Source organism: Lagopus muta, chromosome 3 (genome assembly GCF_023343835.1).
Source record: "Lagopus muta isolate bLagMut1 chromosome 3, bLagMut1 primary, whole genome shotgun sequence".
Classification (NCBI taxonomy): Eukaryota; Metazoa; Chordata; class Aves; order Galliformes; family Phasianidae; genus Lagopus; species Lagopus muta.
This window is the reverse complement of record NC_064435.1, coordinates 11,269,839-11,284,406: the sequence shown is the minus strand read 5'-3', so window position 1 is coordinate 11,284,406 and position 14,568 is coordinate 11,269,839.

The following is a 14,568-nucleotide window of genomic DNA, read 5'->3' as shown; positions in this document are numbered from 1 at the left end:
AAGGTCAAGCTGAATAGTTTTGGAAAGCGCTCCAGCTGCAAGGGGCTCCAGTGCCATGTGAGTGGAAGCGTGTCTGTGGCTTGGCAAGTAATCAGAAAGCCCCAAATGTCCACTGCGCTTCTCAGAGTCAATGGGATGACACACAGGGAGTAATGCTGGGTAGGACTGCAGCCAGTGGTAGACAGACTGCAGCCTCGCAGCTGTGGCTTTAAAAGGGCAATTGATTCATTTGGAAATAACTAGCACGTGTGGCTTCATAATAGGCAGGAGAACTTAGTCTCCTCACATGCCAAAGTACAGTAGGGCAGTGAGATTTTTCCAGTGCCCACCACATCATACAGCCAGCAAGACACTGCAGCAGTGCTCCTTCCTTAGGTATGTCTGCAGGCTCCAAATGTGTAGCCCTCAAATCAAAGGGAGAAATCCTTCAGTTAAAGCCCTCATAGGGAGGGGTTAAGTTCGCGAAGCAATCAAACAAAACAAAATAAAGTATGCAGCTAATGATCCAGGCTGCTGCAGCAGTTCAAAGTAAGGCTAAATAAATATCATTCTGAGTGAATGTTCTAGAAAGACACAAGAGCACCCTTCTCCAAGGAGCTGGATTTTCCCTTTATAGGCCAGATGAGGATACTCCTTGTAACACGGACATGCAGCGCAAGCCCTCTGAAGCAATCTCATATCATAGAATCATAGAATCATTAGGACTGGAAATGACCTCGAAGGTCATCTAGTCCAACCATCAACCCACTCCCACCATGCCCACTAAACCATGTCCCTCAGTGCCACATCTCCACTTTTCTTGAACACCTTCAGGGACAGTGACTCCACCACCTCCCTGGGCAGCCTGTGCCAATGCATCACCTCTCTTTTTATCCCAGTTGCCCCTCCTTTGCTAGGCGAGTGTCAAAAAGCGCTCCTGTGGGTCCTACCCCACTGGTGCAAGTTATAAAGGCTTCACTCAAACCAGATGTTGCTGAATAGCAGGGAGCTGCCATGAAGCCCTGGCAGCCTGTCCATGTCCTCTGTATATACAAGCCAGGACCCATTCATAGGGCATCTGGTCCTGCAGATGCCATGACAGATCTTTGGGGTATATGAGGAAATTACTCTGGCATGAACTATAGCGCAACCATACTAAGAATGCATTCAGGAGTTCTTCTCTGACATAAATTATAACATAACCATTGTCACCTGGAGCATACCCAGTCTCCTCCTGCCAACCAGCTGCACTACCATCCTGCTTGCTGCCTGCTGGGTCAAACCTAGAGATCCAAACTCTTTTCTCTCTGTGGACACAGAGCATCAACTCAGGGAGAACTTTCCCAGTGCATGCAACATTCCTGTGTAAATCAATGGGAACTGCAGAGTCTGGCCCGAAGTCAGGATTTCAGGATTTGACCCAATTTAACCTTGGCATAAATAGTTGCCCAACTCAATTTTTTTTTTTTCTTTTTTTTTTTGAAGCTCAACAATTAACTTTCAAAACAGCTTTAAAGAAAAAAAAAAGGCTTGAGTTCAGAAGTGCTGTGCTAGCCAGCAATGCTTTGTTAAAGTTACTTCCACTATTATGGTATTTGTTGGCATCAGCACTTTGTGTAAGTAAAGTGCTGCCCTGGGCTCTCCATCGAGGGCAGAGTTGTGTGAGCCCAGGGCAGAAGTCTGACTCTTCCCATATTCAGTACCCAGGCGTGGTAGTTCCTGTTATCAAATTCAGCCATCAGGATTGGGGTTTTTTTACTCACTGCAGCAAAACTCAGCCATGTGCAAAATGCAAGCCTTGCTCGCTGCTCACATCCATGGATCCTGGTGGCAAAACTTTAACAGTAAGGCTCTGGGGGGAAATGGAAGACAAGAAGATGTAGGTGGTCATTACAATCTTGCATAGGGTTGAGCTTGGCCCAAGGTCTTACCCTCTCTCTGCCCCTTCTGGTTTCCATGCAGTGAGAAGGTCCTGCTTCTCCAGTTCCTTCCAATTGGCTCCTTCACAGGGCTGATGCAGATGAAAAGCTTTTATTCCCCTTGCCTTCCACCCACAACAAAAGGCATCATCTCAACCTTAAAAATTTTATTGTTTTAATTACTCCACTTTATTTAGGAGTTCACTATTCCATTACTTGTTAATACATTTAATAGAGCACAGGGGATGCCAGCACCTTCCAAGCCTGACGTCTCATTTCACCGTGATGCTCACTTGTAATCCTGCACTGAGCAGCCGCATGGCTTTGGACCCAGCCCAGCAGCACTGCCACAAACCAAGGTCTGGCTCTGGTGGCCGCTGCTACAATGGGAGGATAAGCATCAGAAGTCACTGCTGATCCTGCTGTGCCTGTTGGGCTAATCCAAGTGTATTTCTAGGGAGGGGAAAAACTGGTTTTATTACCTCTAGGGCAAATAAGCGCATCATTTCTTTTGGGTTTAGAATAGAATTGGCAGAATTGGCAGGTTGTTAACCTGGAGTGGGTTTTAATAAATACTTAAAAGTGCTTTTGCTCAGTTGTGATTACAAACTTTATTCCGTCATGGAAGATGAATATAAAAAAAAAGCAGTTTTTGAGATTTAGACATAGGGTCTCAATTTCTTTCCCCACAGACATCATCCTCAAGGTTTGGCTCCAGACTTTCAGCCCTTCCAGCTATGTAACACCCTTCCAGGCTCTCCAGCCATGCCTTCCTTCACAAAGAACTGCAAAAATGAGAGCAAATGGTGATTTCAGCAACAGCAAAAATCTCAGCATTTTCCAGATGCTGGAAATCCTTTACTTTTAGCCTTTTACTTCCCTGCTCCTGCTCTGCCTGTGACTCAGTCACAACGCAGCAGCGTAACTCTTGGCGCACCACCTCTCTTCAAATATTACAACTGTTGGGCAAACAGATTGCTCACTGCTCCCCATGTGCAGCTGAATGGATTACAATGTAGATTAGGATCAGGATTGCCTTCCTAAATGTTCTCAGCCTCAAAACAGGTGTAAGGCGAAAACACGTGAGGGAAATTATTTGCCACTGGAGAACTTCTCCGGGAGGAATTGTTGGATAAATACTAGCTGGAGATTGGGATCAGCAGCTGCCGAGCTGGGCTTTTCCCACTGGAGGCAGCTTGGGAGCTGTGTTATGGGATGCAGGCCCATGCAAAGCAATAACGCCGTTGCATGCGTGCGCTGTGGTAATTGCCCATGCACTCACATGCTGCGTCCTGGGAGATCCTGGTTAAATGGCAAATAACAAAGGCATGGGAAAAGAGCTGCCCCTGTCTTTTGCAGGAGAAGCAGGCAAAATAGGGCACTCACAGCTGGAGGACGAGTTATAGAATGGAATGAAAAGCAGTGCGGCATCCGCAGGATTGATGCATCTGTGCAGTCCTTTGTTGACATAATCCAGCGTTTGCTGAGGCACAGGATGAGCCACAGGTCCAATGGCAATGTGTGCTATTGGCATCTTTGTTACAGAGAATTACCTCTAGCCCAAATGTGTGATAGATCAGTTTAGATTCTTTCCTTCAATGCATCTATGCTGGCTTCAGGTTGGGGCCAGCATGCATTTCTTGCCTGCTTTTTTCAGCTGGATAGACTTAAGCAAATGGAGATCATGTGACTTGCCAAAACCACCCAGTGAGTCACTGGTGCAGCCTAGATTAGATCTCAGGAGCTTTCTAGCTTTGATCTAGCCACAAGACCACATGGCCTCTTTCTATAGTCTTTGATGAAAGGCTACATAAACACACAGAAGGGAGTTTACTAAATTTTTGGGAGGTTCGAGTGTTGCCCCTGAGGCAGGCAAAATTGGAACGGGCTACAAACGGGCGCTTTGTGTGTATGTGCTGGAATAAAGAGAGAAAAGTACACATCTAGAGAGCTGTGAGGAGAGCCCTGCAGAGAACAGGATGCTCAGGAGGCTGTGCCATACCTGCCATCTGGGCCTTTCCACAAGAGCTGCTTACCTTATACAGAGAGCTCATTGCGTCATCCTGCAGAAAGTATAAACACATTAGGCAATGTTATTCTCTAAAACATCAACACATGAGCTACTTACAATGGACTAAAAAGTCATTGTTGCTTTGAGGATATATTTGTCCCAAGTGATTCATAACAATCTGTGGCACTGAGGCTACGAAGACTTCTAAAGGATGCCTCCACTTCCAGGCAAGTATCCACGGAAACAAGCCCACAAGTTTGCTTTGTTTGCTTCTTTTTACCTAGGATAACCTTTTAAGCTACTTTGCAGGCAGCCAAGCTCCCCGGACAAAGTCAGCGTTGATCCCCTGAGAGCGCTCGTCTCTGCTCTCTGTACCTGCTGCCCAGGACTCAGAGCAGCTCAGGTACTCTCTGCTCTCAGAATGGGCCCTGTGGTTGGGCAAGGTCTGTCCTCTGCCCTGGGAAAGCTCACAATCACTCAGATCACTACGTTTAACTTTGTAAATTGCTTTTCTTTTCTTTTTATTTTTTTTTTCTTGCTCTGACCCCACTGTCCCTCCAAACTCAGCTCTGACTTGCAGGGAGACCTTCTGAAATATTCTGGATCCCGTGAAACCTCCACAGCCACCTGGCACCCAGCCCTCAGCTCTCAGAGAGCCACGTCACGAGGGTGAAGCAGCGTGTGTGTCTGTGTCAACACATAACAAAACACATTGTGCGTACCCTGAGCTCAGGAACTAATACGTGCTCTGGCAGGAAGACAGCTGTACCAGCAAGAGCACAGGGTCATAAGCAAAGGCAATATTATCTCCTAGGGGACTAATAAAGACAAAAGACAAAGCAACTGTTTACTGTACTACTGAGAAGGCTGTGTGGGACAGTGCACTGGGGAACACAGCAGCTAGTGTCACACGGATGTTAAGCACAGGTAAATGTTCAACCCAAAAAGCATACAGAAACTCAACCTCAACTCTACCTAGCTGTCCTGGGCAACGAGACAAGAGTGTAACAGGCTCACCAGAGAGACTGCCTGAATTCCTCCTCTCCTGCTGCTCTTAACTCATCTTGTCTTCTTGATTTGAACACCTCTAACAACATGACCACCAGTTTGGGCCGCCTGTTAATGCTGGTTGTAGAGGTGCAGGGTCAGCCCCTGGGATCTCTGTGCTTCTGCACCAGGACTGGGAACTGTATGTCTGCCAAGCTCTGCAAGCCTGTACTGCATTAGTGCCCCATACCAGCAGGAAATGTCCTCCTTCTGGTACTGTAAGCCACGAGATGTGATTTATGGAGTGAAGTTCTAATTAATAAAACTGGAAATGAGATACTGATGGGCAGCTGTGAAAAGACCACCTCGCTGCACAAGAGAACAGTGCATTCAGTCCTCCAGTCACCTCTTCATGGCTCAGAGGAGGAAACCCCACCAGGATTTTTAATCAGTGCACTGTTAGTTTGGTCACTTCACCCAGCCAACAGCAACTCCCTGGAGCTGAAAAAACAAAATAGAGGCTTGTTCCTTAGACTGTGCACAGCTCTGGGTAACCCAAAAGAGAGCCTCCTTTTTGCTGAATTGGAAGGACTAATCTCTGAAAATTAGGAGTTGCTGTTGTACCACAGATCATAATCAAATTAGATTTATCTCATCATGTAGATTAGAACACTAATTGTCAGCCTATGCATGCAGTGTGCACACACATCTGTGAACATAAACACACATCTCTGTATTCAGGAGTGCACACAAGGTTGAACCCAAATTCCAAATGGAGAGGATGTTGGTACCTGGTGTGGAAAGGAGGGTCTCAATGGTTGCAGTGCTGGACAAACACTGCTTCATCACCATCTTTGACTGCTTCAGACATCTGGGTTTGTCCATAAAGATGGTATCTTGGAGGTGGAGGACTGGGCAGAGCTTGTGGTGGAGGAACAACAGTTAAGCCATAGACAAGTGCATGGCCTGGTAGGAGTCGAAGAGATTGCGCTGGAGATTGGGTTCCTGCCAGTGAAACTTTAGTAGCCGAGGGGCAAGCTAAATCCTTGTGACCTTGTGGTCAAATTTCTAGCCACAGATTCTGCAAGAGAGAATCCAAGTGATGCCGGTGCCCTTGCTGAAGTCAGCAGACCTGAGAAACATGTATCATTGTCAGAATCCCAAGCACAGGCTGACAAACTTCGTCACTTCTTGGAGACAGAGGCTGGTGCATCACATTACTTCACTGTGACTGATGGAACTGAGACCTCTGCGGAGCAGCAGAGAGCACCGTCCTGGGGACACAGATCACCGACTTTTTTTAGTTATGACATGACTGAAGGCGTGCTCACCATACCGAGGGTGGGCTGAATGCACTCTCCCATGTCAGGGTCATTACAACGCATTGCCAATGCTGTTCTTTGGTGTTCCCACTTCATACAAATTAATGGTACCACAACTGTTTGGTTGTTTTTTTTTTTTTTGTGATCTCCTTGTGTCTCAGTTTTGTGTATATATGTGTATGTGTGTGTCTACATGCACAAATTTAAAGCTGGCACAGTTGGCTGGAAACATAAATGTAAAATAAGAAGTGTAAATGAAAACTGGAGCTTAGCCGAGAATACTCTGCTGGATGTAGATGGAGATGGAAAATAGATCTGTAGGGTAAGAAACAGCCTGTTTAGAAAAAGATGTAGAAAGAAGAATATAACTCAAAGAAGCAATGTATAAAGCAGGGAAGACAAGAGGAAACGGAATGGCAATGATTATAAACTACAAGCTAAAACAATGCAAGGGATTGATAAAAGGAAGCCAAAGGATTAATAGACTATCAACTGCCAGTTGAGTTAAAGAAATGTAGAAAGCATTCCAAAAATCCTGTTAGGAACAATGCTGCCTGCTGTCCCAAACACATCCCCATGGCAGCATAGGCCAATTGCTAAATGCAGATGGTAAAATCATAAACAGTGGTGCAAAAAGGCAGAAATGTTCAATAGCTATTTCTCCTCTGCATTTGGAAGTGAGCAGGATATTCATCCCATATGATGTTGCGGATGGAGTAAAGCGTTTACCATCTGGAACAAAGGAGGATGTGAGGCAGCATCTGCTAAAATTAAATGTTTTTCACATCATCTGGCCTGGCTATCTTTGTGTCTTAAAGGAACCAGCTAAAGCACTTGGTGAAGTTTTATATTTACAAATCTGGGGAAATTCCAAAGACATGGGAGAGTGCCAGGGCTGATCTGGGACTTCAAAAGCCTCAGTGGGACACTCCAGGGAGCAATCAGCTGCTTAGCAGGGCAGCATCCGTTGACAGACCAGACGTTAAGTCAGGCCTCCAACAATAAGGAATTAGAGGCTAAAAATAAAAGCAGCACTAATCAGCTGGGTTTCGTGGAAGGTAAGTCTCATTAGATAAACCTGTTGTCTATTTTTTCAGACAAGATTAGAGATCTGGTTGACACAGTACTCTTGGCTTTCTCCACCACATGACAGCTTGATTAATGAGCTCACATTATGCAGGATGAATAGGGCACACACCACCTGGATTAAGGCTTGGCTGAGTGACAGATGTGAAAATTGTAGCTATTGATGGGGAAACAGCAACAGGCCAAAAATGTTCAACAGGGTAAAGCCAGCCACACAGAGCTCAGTGCTTCTGTAGATGCAGTCTCAGTAGCTCACCCTTCTCTGTTCTACAGTAGAGGGTTTGAGAGCCCAGCATTGCACGTGTGCCTTGGCAAGGTCTGTCTCATCTGTTTGCAAAGTACTGGGATGTATCTGCACAGTTACTTCCACTAATCAGGTGGAAAAGCAGGGAGGCGACGAAGATGGGCTGATATTTCAGGAAGCTGTGAGAAATGATGGACGATGAGAAATCAACTGCTGTCCTCAGGGGCAGCCTCCACACGCAATGCCATACTTCTGGCCTGACAAACCCACTGAGGCCAGCAAGCAAATCAGTAGCAGAGCTGGGAAGAGAGCTCAGCAGTCACTGGCTCTGGGCCTGACCCAGGCTGACTCACTTATCTTACACATGTTGCATCTTTTCCATGCAAGGAGCAGGCACTGACATCAGCAGAGCCCAGAACTCCTCCCGCTGGCCAGCATGGGCTCTTTCTTCCCAGCCAAAGCTCTGACTTCCACCGTCATAGCGCTGGAGCAGCACCTCATAAAGCAAGCAAACAGACACTGCTGAATAGAACTCTGATAGAAGGTGGAAGACGTAAGTTCTTGTATGCTCATTTTTGCATATAGAAACGATTGTATGCATGTATGATACATTTGCTCCTACTTTATCACTTCATGGTCCCTTCTGACAACTTCACTCTTCAGGAATTGGACTCAGTGCTTATGGGTTCCATCCAACTTGGGATAATCTATGATTCACAGGTAGGTCAAATTGTAGGTACTGCACAGTAGGAAGAAGACAGGTAAGGAAAACTTCTTTATGTGCATTCTTATTTGTTCCTACACTTGGCACAGGAAAGAGCTGGTGTCTTGAAGCTGCTTCAGTGCTGGGGCTGCTGGTAGAGCCTTGACCCGAAAAGAGGGCAAAATGATCTTTACAGGAAAGGGAAGAGTGAAACAAGGTAAACTAACTGGTTGGAAAACATTTTATATCCTCTGGAAACCAATAAGATTCATTTCATTTCCTCTGCAGTGCCTCTGCTTGATGTGGGATTGCTGCCAACTATGACATGTCCCCTAGGATCAACAACACAGAGACCAGGGATAACCGACAGCTGGACTCATTTGGGCCTTCCTTTCAGGAAACAAATTACACTGTGATTAATGAGCAAAGCAGAGGGCAGAAAGCAAGGCTTTGGGGGTGCTCCAGGAAAAGGCTGGGCTCCTATGCCTGTCCCTTTGTCCATTCCCCACCCATGTGGGGAATCGAGGTTGTTCCGCACTGTTGTAGTGGTGCACTGGAGACAGAGAAGGAACAGGAGTGTGGAAGGAAACTGATCCCCTCTCTGTGCAGGGGTCCCTGGGCAGGGAGCTAAACCTACAGTTGTATGGGGCAGGCAGGGTAGGCAAGAGCCCAGTCTGGCTGCAGAGCTGTAATAATTTGTTCCGGGGCTGTTTTCATCTGGAACAACCCTTTCTGAGCTATAATTACACTCAGTCACCCCAGAAAATCAGCAGAAACTCTAATCCTTTTAGCTGTGTGAGTACAATGAAAACAGGCACACAGCCAGTACACACCGCTGCTGCCAATCCTGCAAGCACACCGCACTGCAAGCACTGAGCCCCCAACCATCTCCTATGGCTAGCTCCTTTTTGGATACCTCAGCATGCAGCCATGCAATCATAGAATCACTGAATTATAGAGTCATAGAATCAGTAAGACTGGAAAAGACCTCTAAGATCATCTAGTCCAACCCATCACCACAATGGCCACTAAACCAGGTCCCTCAGTGTCACACCCACATATGTCTTGAAAACCTAGGTCCCACCATCATATGCACAACCAGGGTGAGAGGAGATGGTGTTGGGCTGGGATTGCCTGCAGAAGATCCTGCAGGTCGGGCCCTGCATGTAGCTGTAGCATCCTGGAGCAGCGTGAGGCTTCCCCCAGTCACCAGAAAACCCCAGGTGGGGTGGACAGGGTGAGAAGGCCTTACTGGCCCCATGCCAAGGACCAAGGCGCTTGCTGAGGTGTACCAATACCTCATTTGTTTATTTGCCACACCCGTGGGTGAGGAAAACTGTATTGTTCCTGGTTATCTTGAGATCAATGCCAACCAGCATGACATGAGGGTCAGACAAAAGCATTATGCACAAAGGAAAAAAATTACCCTGGACTCAGTTCAGAAGGATAGGGGAGGAGATCCCTCTGCTCTACCTGCTTGTGCTGGGACAAAGCTGCACACGTCACCTTGATGCTCAGTGAGAAGGTGACAGTGCTGCCATGCTTTTTACTGCTCCGGAGCACCCAGGAAACACCACTTGCCTTTCTGGTGGATCTGCATAGCTTCGGAATTCACCTGCCCCTGGACATCCCCTAAGAGAGAAGAATTTACCCATTTTCCCAGAAGATATTTAATGGGAGAAGATTGCAGCTCCTTGTTGAGATGAGCACTGCTTCACCTCTTTGGAGTTCCAGTGGATATGCCTCCACTATACAGACTGGTTGCAAATCTGCCTCCCTACCCTCAGGTGCCTATTTCACCATTTCCTAGAAGCACCCCACTGCAGTCATCGGCATCGCGCTGCACCTGGAACTGAAAGTTCAACAGAATCAAAGCGTATCTCTCAGTGGTGGTTGCTGATGGAGATCATTGAAGCAGGTCCTGACTCACATTCAGATTCTAGGAAGAGCTGAAGCAAAGTTTCAAGAGCACCAGAGCAGAACTCAGATGAGAGGAAACTTCTCCTGGTGAAGAAGCAGCAGGATTCAGAGCCTTGTGGGGAGACAAAAGATGAGATTAGGGCCGACAGCATCACAGCTGCAGCAGAAGGCTCACAGGGATGTGAGCTCTGCAGCTGGGATCAGGAATTTTGCAGGAGAAGAATCATGCATCAATGTGGAGGATGTTGTGATGCTCTTGTGAGACCATGTACAGGCTGACAGTGGTGACAGCGGTGCTGAGCTGTGAGCACATCAGTGCAGGAGGTGCTACAAACAGGCTGTGTAGTTTTTCCAAATTGCTTGGTGCTGCTTTTTCTTTTTCTTTTTTTTGGTCACAAAGAAGAATTTCAATAATTTTCAAAGAGCATGACAAAAAGAAATAAACACCTTTTTTTTTTTTTTTTTTGGTATGAAATACATTTTGCAATCTGAATATATATCTAATGCTTATAGAAAAATACCATTCTTATACAGCCATGAGTCAGGCACAGTTCAGTCTGGTTGATCCCAACAGATTCAACATTAATTTAGGTTTGTGCTGCTGAACGTTTGGTGCTCTCTGCTTTGGCCTGCATTAACCACAAGTTCCTCCAGGCACCAACACATCTTCATGGCTCAGTCAGTGTCACAGGCTGCCCATTGCATGGAAATAGCTGCAGGAGCTCCCCAGGTGAGTTGTGCAGCCTGTGTGGAGCTCTGGCACCTGGACGCAGCCTATGGGTCGCACTGTCCCAGCCATGGAAGCTGCATGCCTGGAGAACACCAACGTGGAGCAAGGGCACATATCTACGGCATGGAAAGGGATGCAGAATGGGGCTGGCTGGCTCCAGGCTGCAGAAGTCAGACTGTATTTACGTGATGCTGCCTACGAGCTCCCAAGCCCCAGTTCTTGGCAGCTACAGCCTGATTTGTCTAGACTACATCTGAACTCAAGCTGGCTCCTGGCCAGCACAAACGAATCTCTCAACACTGTGCTTCCCACATGTCCAATCTTGGGATTAGCATGGGCAGAGAGAGCTCCCATCAATCTGCAGCAGCCAAAGCAGTTGGATTTGATAGAACACTTATCTCCCAAACTCTTTGACGCATCTTGTTTTGTATTTGCAGCTCGTGCAAGGGTCTCTGTCCTTGACTGGAGCTCCTTGGAGATACTGCAAAATAAATACTAACAATTTGCACTATAAATATATATGTTTTCTATCAGTTGAGCCAAAAGTGGATGAAGTCCATGGACAGCTTTCATCGATTTTACAGTGGGACATTTATTTTTGTTCAGAATAATTAAAAAAAATAACATCATACGGTTGTATTAGTATATGAAGCAACACACATTCCTGGGCCCTGGTACACAGTCATCCATGCTATTTAATAGTGCAAATGTTCCATTGTGCAGTTCTGGCTGGCACTAACTAGCAGGCTCCCAGCAGCCTGCAGTTCCCAGGCAGGGCTGTCTTGCAGTCTACAAAGGCTGTTCAGCTCACAGTGGGCAGGTTGGGTACAGCTTTGTTATGATGGATAAGGGAATTAACTGTATGGACGTGGTGTTCCGCACCAGCTCACCTCAGGGCCAGAAATGGTCCCGGGCAAATTTATTTCTTACCAGTATAGACATAGCCTTTGGTTGTGACCACTCATTTAAGTGTGTGTAAACAGGTAATTAGGATTGCACAATTGTTGCTTGAAATAATTTTGTATGCCAGATCTTTACAAGAGAGTGGGTGCTCAGCACCCAATATGCAACATCTTTTAAGAAAGCAGCAGTAATTGTGTGTAATAAGCACTTGAAAACCTGGCCTCAGGGGTCTATATAGAAGGCTGGCAGAATTCAAGAGGAGTAGTTGACTTGGCTATTTCCATGGTGGTTTGGGTTGAGTTTTTGTTTGTTTTATCTTTATGACAGGTTTTGAAATTTGTGGCTTATTGTGGATGGCCAGATGGATGTAAGAGTAAAGAAGCCTGTCTGCTCAACATTTTCACAGAGAAAACTGCCGAGCTGGAATGTGAAGTCCGTGTAAGTCCAGGAGGGAAAAAGAACAGGAATGGTCAAAAACGAAGTCCTGCGGCTATTGGAACATCATCAGTTCTGGCTTCTGGAGGCCTGGTCCACCAAATTACAACCATGGAAGAAGGTGTTTTTAAAGTAATTATTTAAATAGTGTTAATTAGCTCTATAAAAATGAAAAAAATGAAAAAGCTTTTTTTTTTTTTTTCTTTTTTTTTTTTTTTTTCCATTGAGGATCATAATAGGATTTATTTCTATGAGAAAAAATAAGGCTTTTTCATATTTCTTTAGCTTATTAAATTACCTCATGTTCTTTTAACCCACATTAGATTAATAGCAAGGGAAATTTCAAATACAACTTGATGTGATTTAATGTTTTCCCTTCATCAGCCTGATTACTGAGACCACATTCCTCAAACTCTTTCCTGCCGTGCCGATCATTCAGCGCAGCCCCCGGACTGGGATAAATCCTGGATTACAGTGAGATTCTGTCAGACTCATGACCCTGCTTACAGCTGCATCCACTCTAGCTGGGCTTTTGGCCCCTTTTATTGGGAGTTGTGGTGTTTGTGTCAAATTTTTGACACTGTTCTTCAGTTGCAGTTGGTTCTATCGTAAGTGGGCGGAAAAAGTCGAGAGCTTTCTGATTCAGGTTATCTGTTTGCAAAATGAATGCACGCTAAAACTGCGTGCTAATTAGTCATGCAAAAAAAGAATATATGTACAGTATACAGATAGAGACATTCCCCCTCCTTGTAGGATCTCCAAACCTCTTGAAAATGTAACAAATAGTTCCCAGAGGTCACTTTATCTCCTCCTGAACTGCAGCCAGTGCTGGAGTGATCTGTGGCAAATATTTAACATTCCAGAGAGACAATTTAGGCTAGGAAGTGGAAAGGAAAGCCTTGTTCAATTGAAACTAGAGGGAGATTTCAGATAGGCAGGATGTAAATACCTAAATTGTGTTTCGATTAATTACTCTGAGGTAGTCATAAGCTTGGTCACCTTTTATAAACAGTCATAAGAGGAAAGGAAAACTATAGAAAGGGAATTTCAAAATCATCCTTCACAAACATGAATGAGTTAAACAATATCTGATAAGAAGGCAGTGTCTTGGGTTTTATTTTCAAAACATCCCATGTGTAAATGAGTAATGCAACGTTCAACTCTTGAGCAAGTGGCCATGTACATAACAAGCTGTTTACTCAAGATACTTCCATCAAACACAATCAGGTTGCCTAACTAAGTTTGCAAGCAAATTTTACAAGACCCCCATTGCAACAGGTACTGACTGCAAAGACCTCACACAAAAGTCTAAGAAAGGATTAAAGCTAAATGTGACACTGATAGTGAGCATTGACGTACAGAAATGTTATCTCTGGGAAAACAGGAGCTGGTGACAGTCGGGCTGCTGGAAAATAAAGCCTGTCAGGGAGCCAGCAAGTGTAACGCTGGAGGGGAAACCTGCCAGTCAGGGGAAAAGTGAGAGAGGGGAAAGGTTTAGTGGGAGATTTTGTCCTCTTCTGAGATGCTTCACAGCACACAGCCTGGAGCAATTTGATTTGATTTGACTGCTTGAGGCAATGTGCCCTGGAAGTACATGTGCTCTGCAAGAGCACACACCATTTGCTTTTAAAGCTACATCTGATAAACGAGACCCACAATGAAAGGTACCATTTTATCTCAGAAAAAAAACTGCATAAAGGTGAACAGTAATCAGGAGGAGGTTCATATACTATTATTATTCTGAAAACGATTACTCTTCAGTTCTGGAAATCTAAAAAACTTGCATATTTCAGTTCTCTGTCTTTCCAGGTTTTGGCACAGGAGCTATTAGTTTCTGTTACTCAGACATTATATCCCAAGACCAGTGATGAGTGGCATTCCTCAGGGATCAGTGCTGGGAATGTTGCCCCTCTGCTCTGCTCCTGTGAGACCCCATCTGGAGCACTGCATCCTGTTCTGGGGCCCCCAACACAAGAAGGACGGGGAGATTTTGGAGCAGGTCCTGAGGAGGCCACAGAGATGATCAGAGGGCTAGAGTACCTCCTCTGTGAGGACAGGCTGAGAGAGCTGGGGCTGTTCAGCCCTATAGCAGCCTTCTGGTACCTGAACGGGGTACTAGAACTGAACTATAGAAAGATGGGGAGGAAATTTTTTAGAAGGACATGTTAGCGACAGAACAAGGAGAAATGTTTTTAAACTGGAAGAGGGTAGATTTAGACTAGATATTAGGAAGAAGTTCTTTACTGTGAGGGCAGCGAGACACTGGAACAAATTGCCCAGTGAGGTTGTAGATGCCCCCTCCCTTGAATCATTCAAGGCCAGGAAGCTT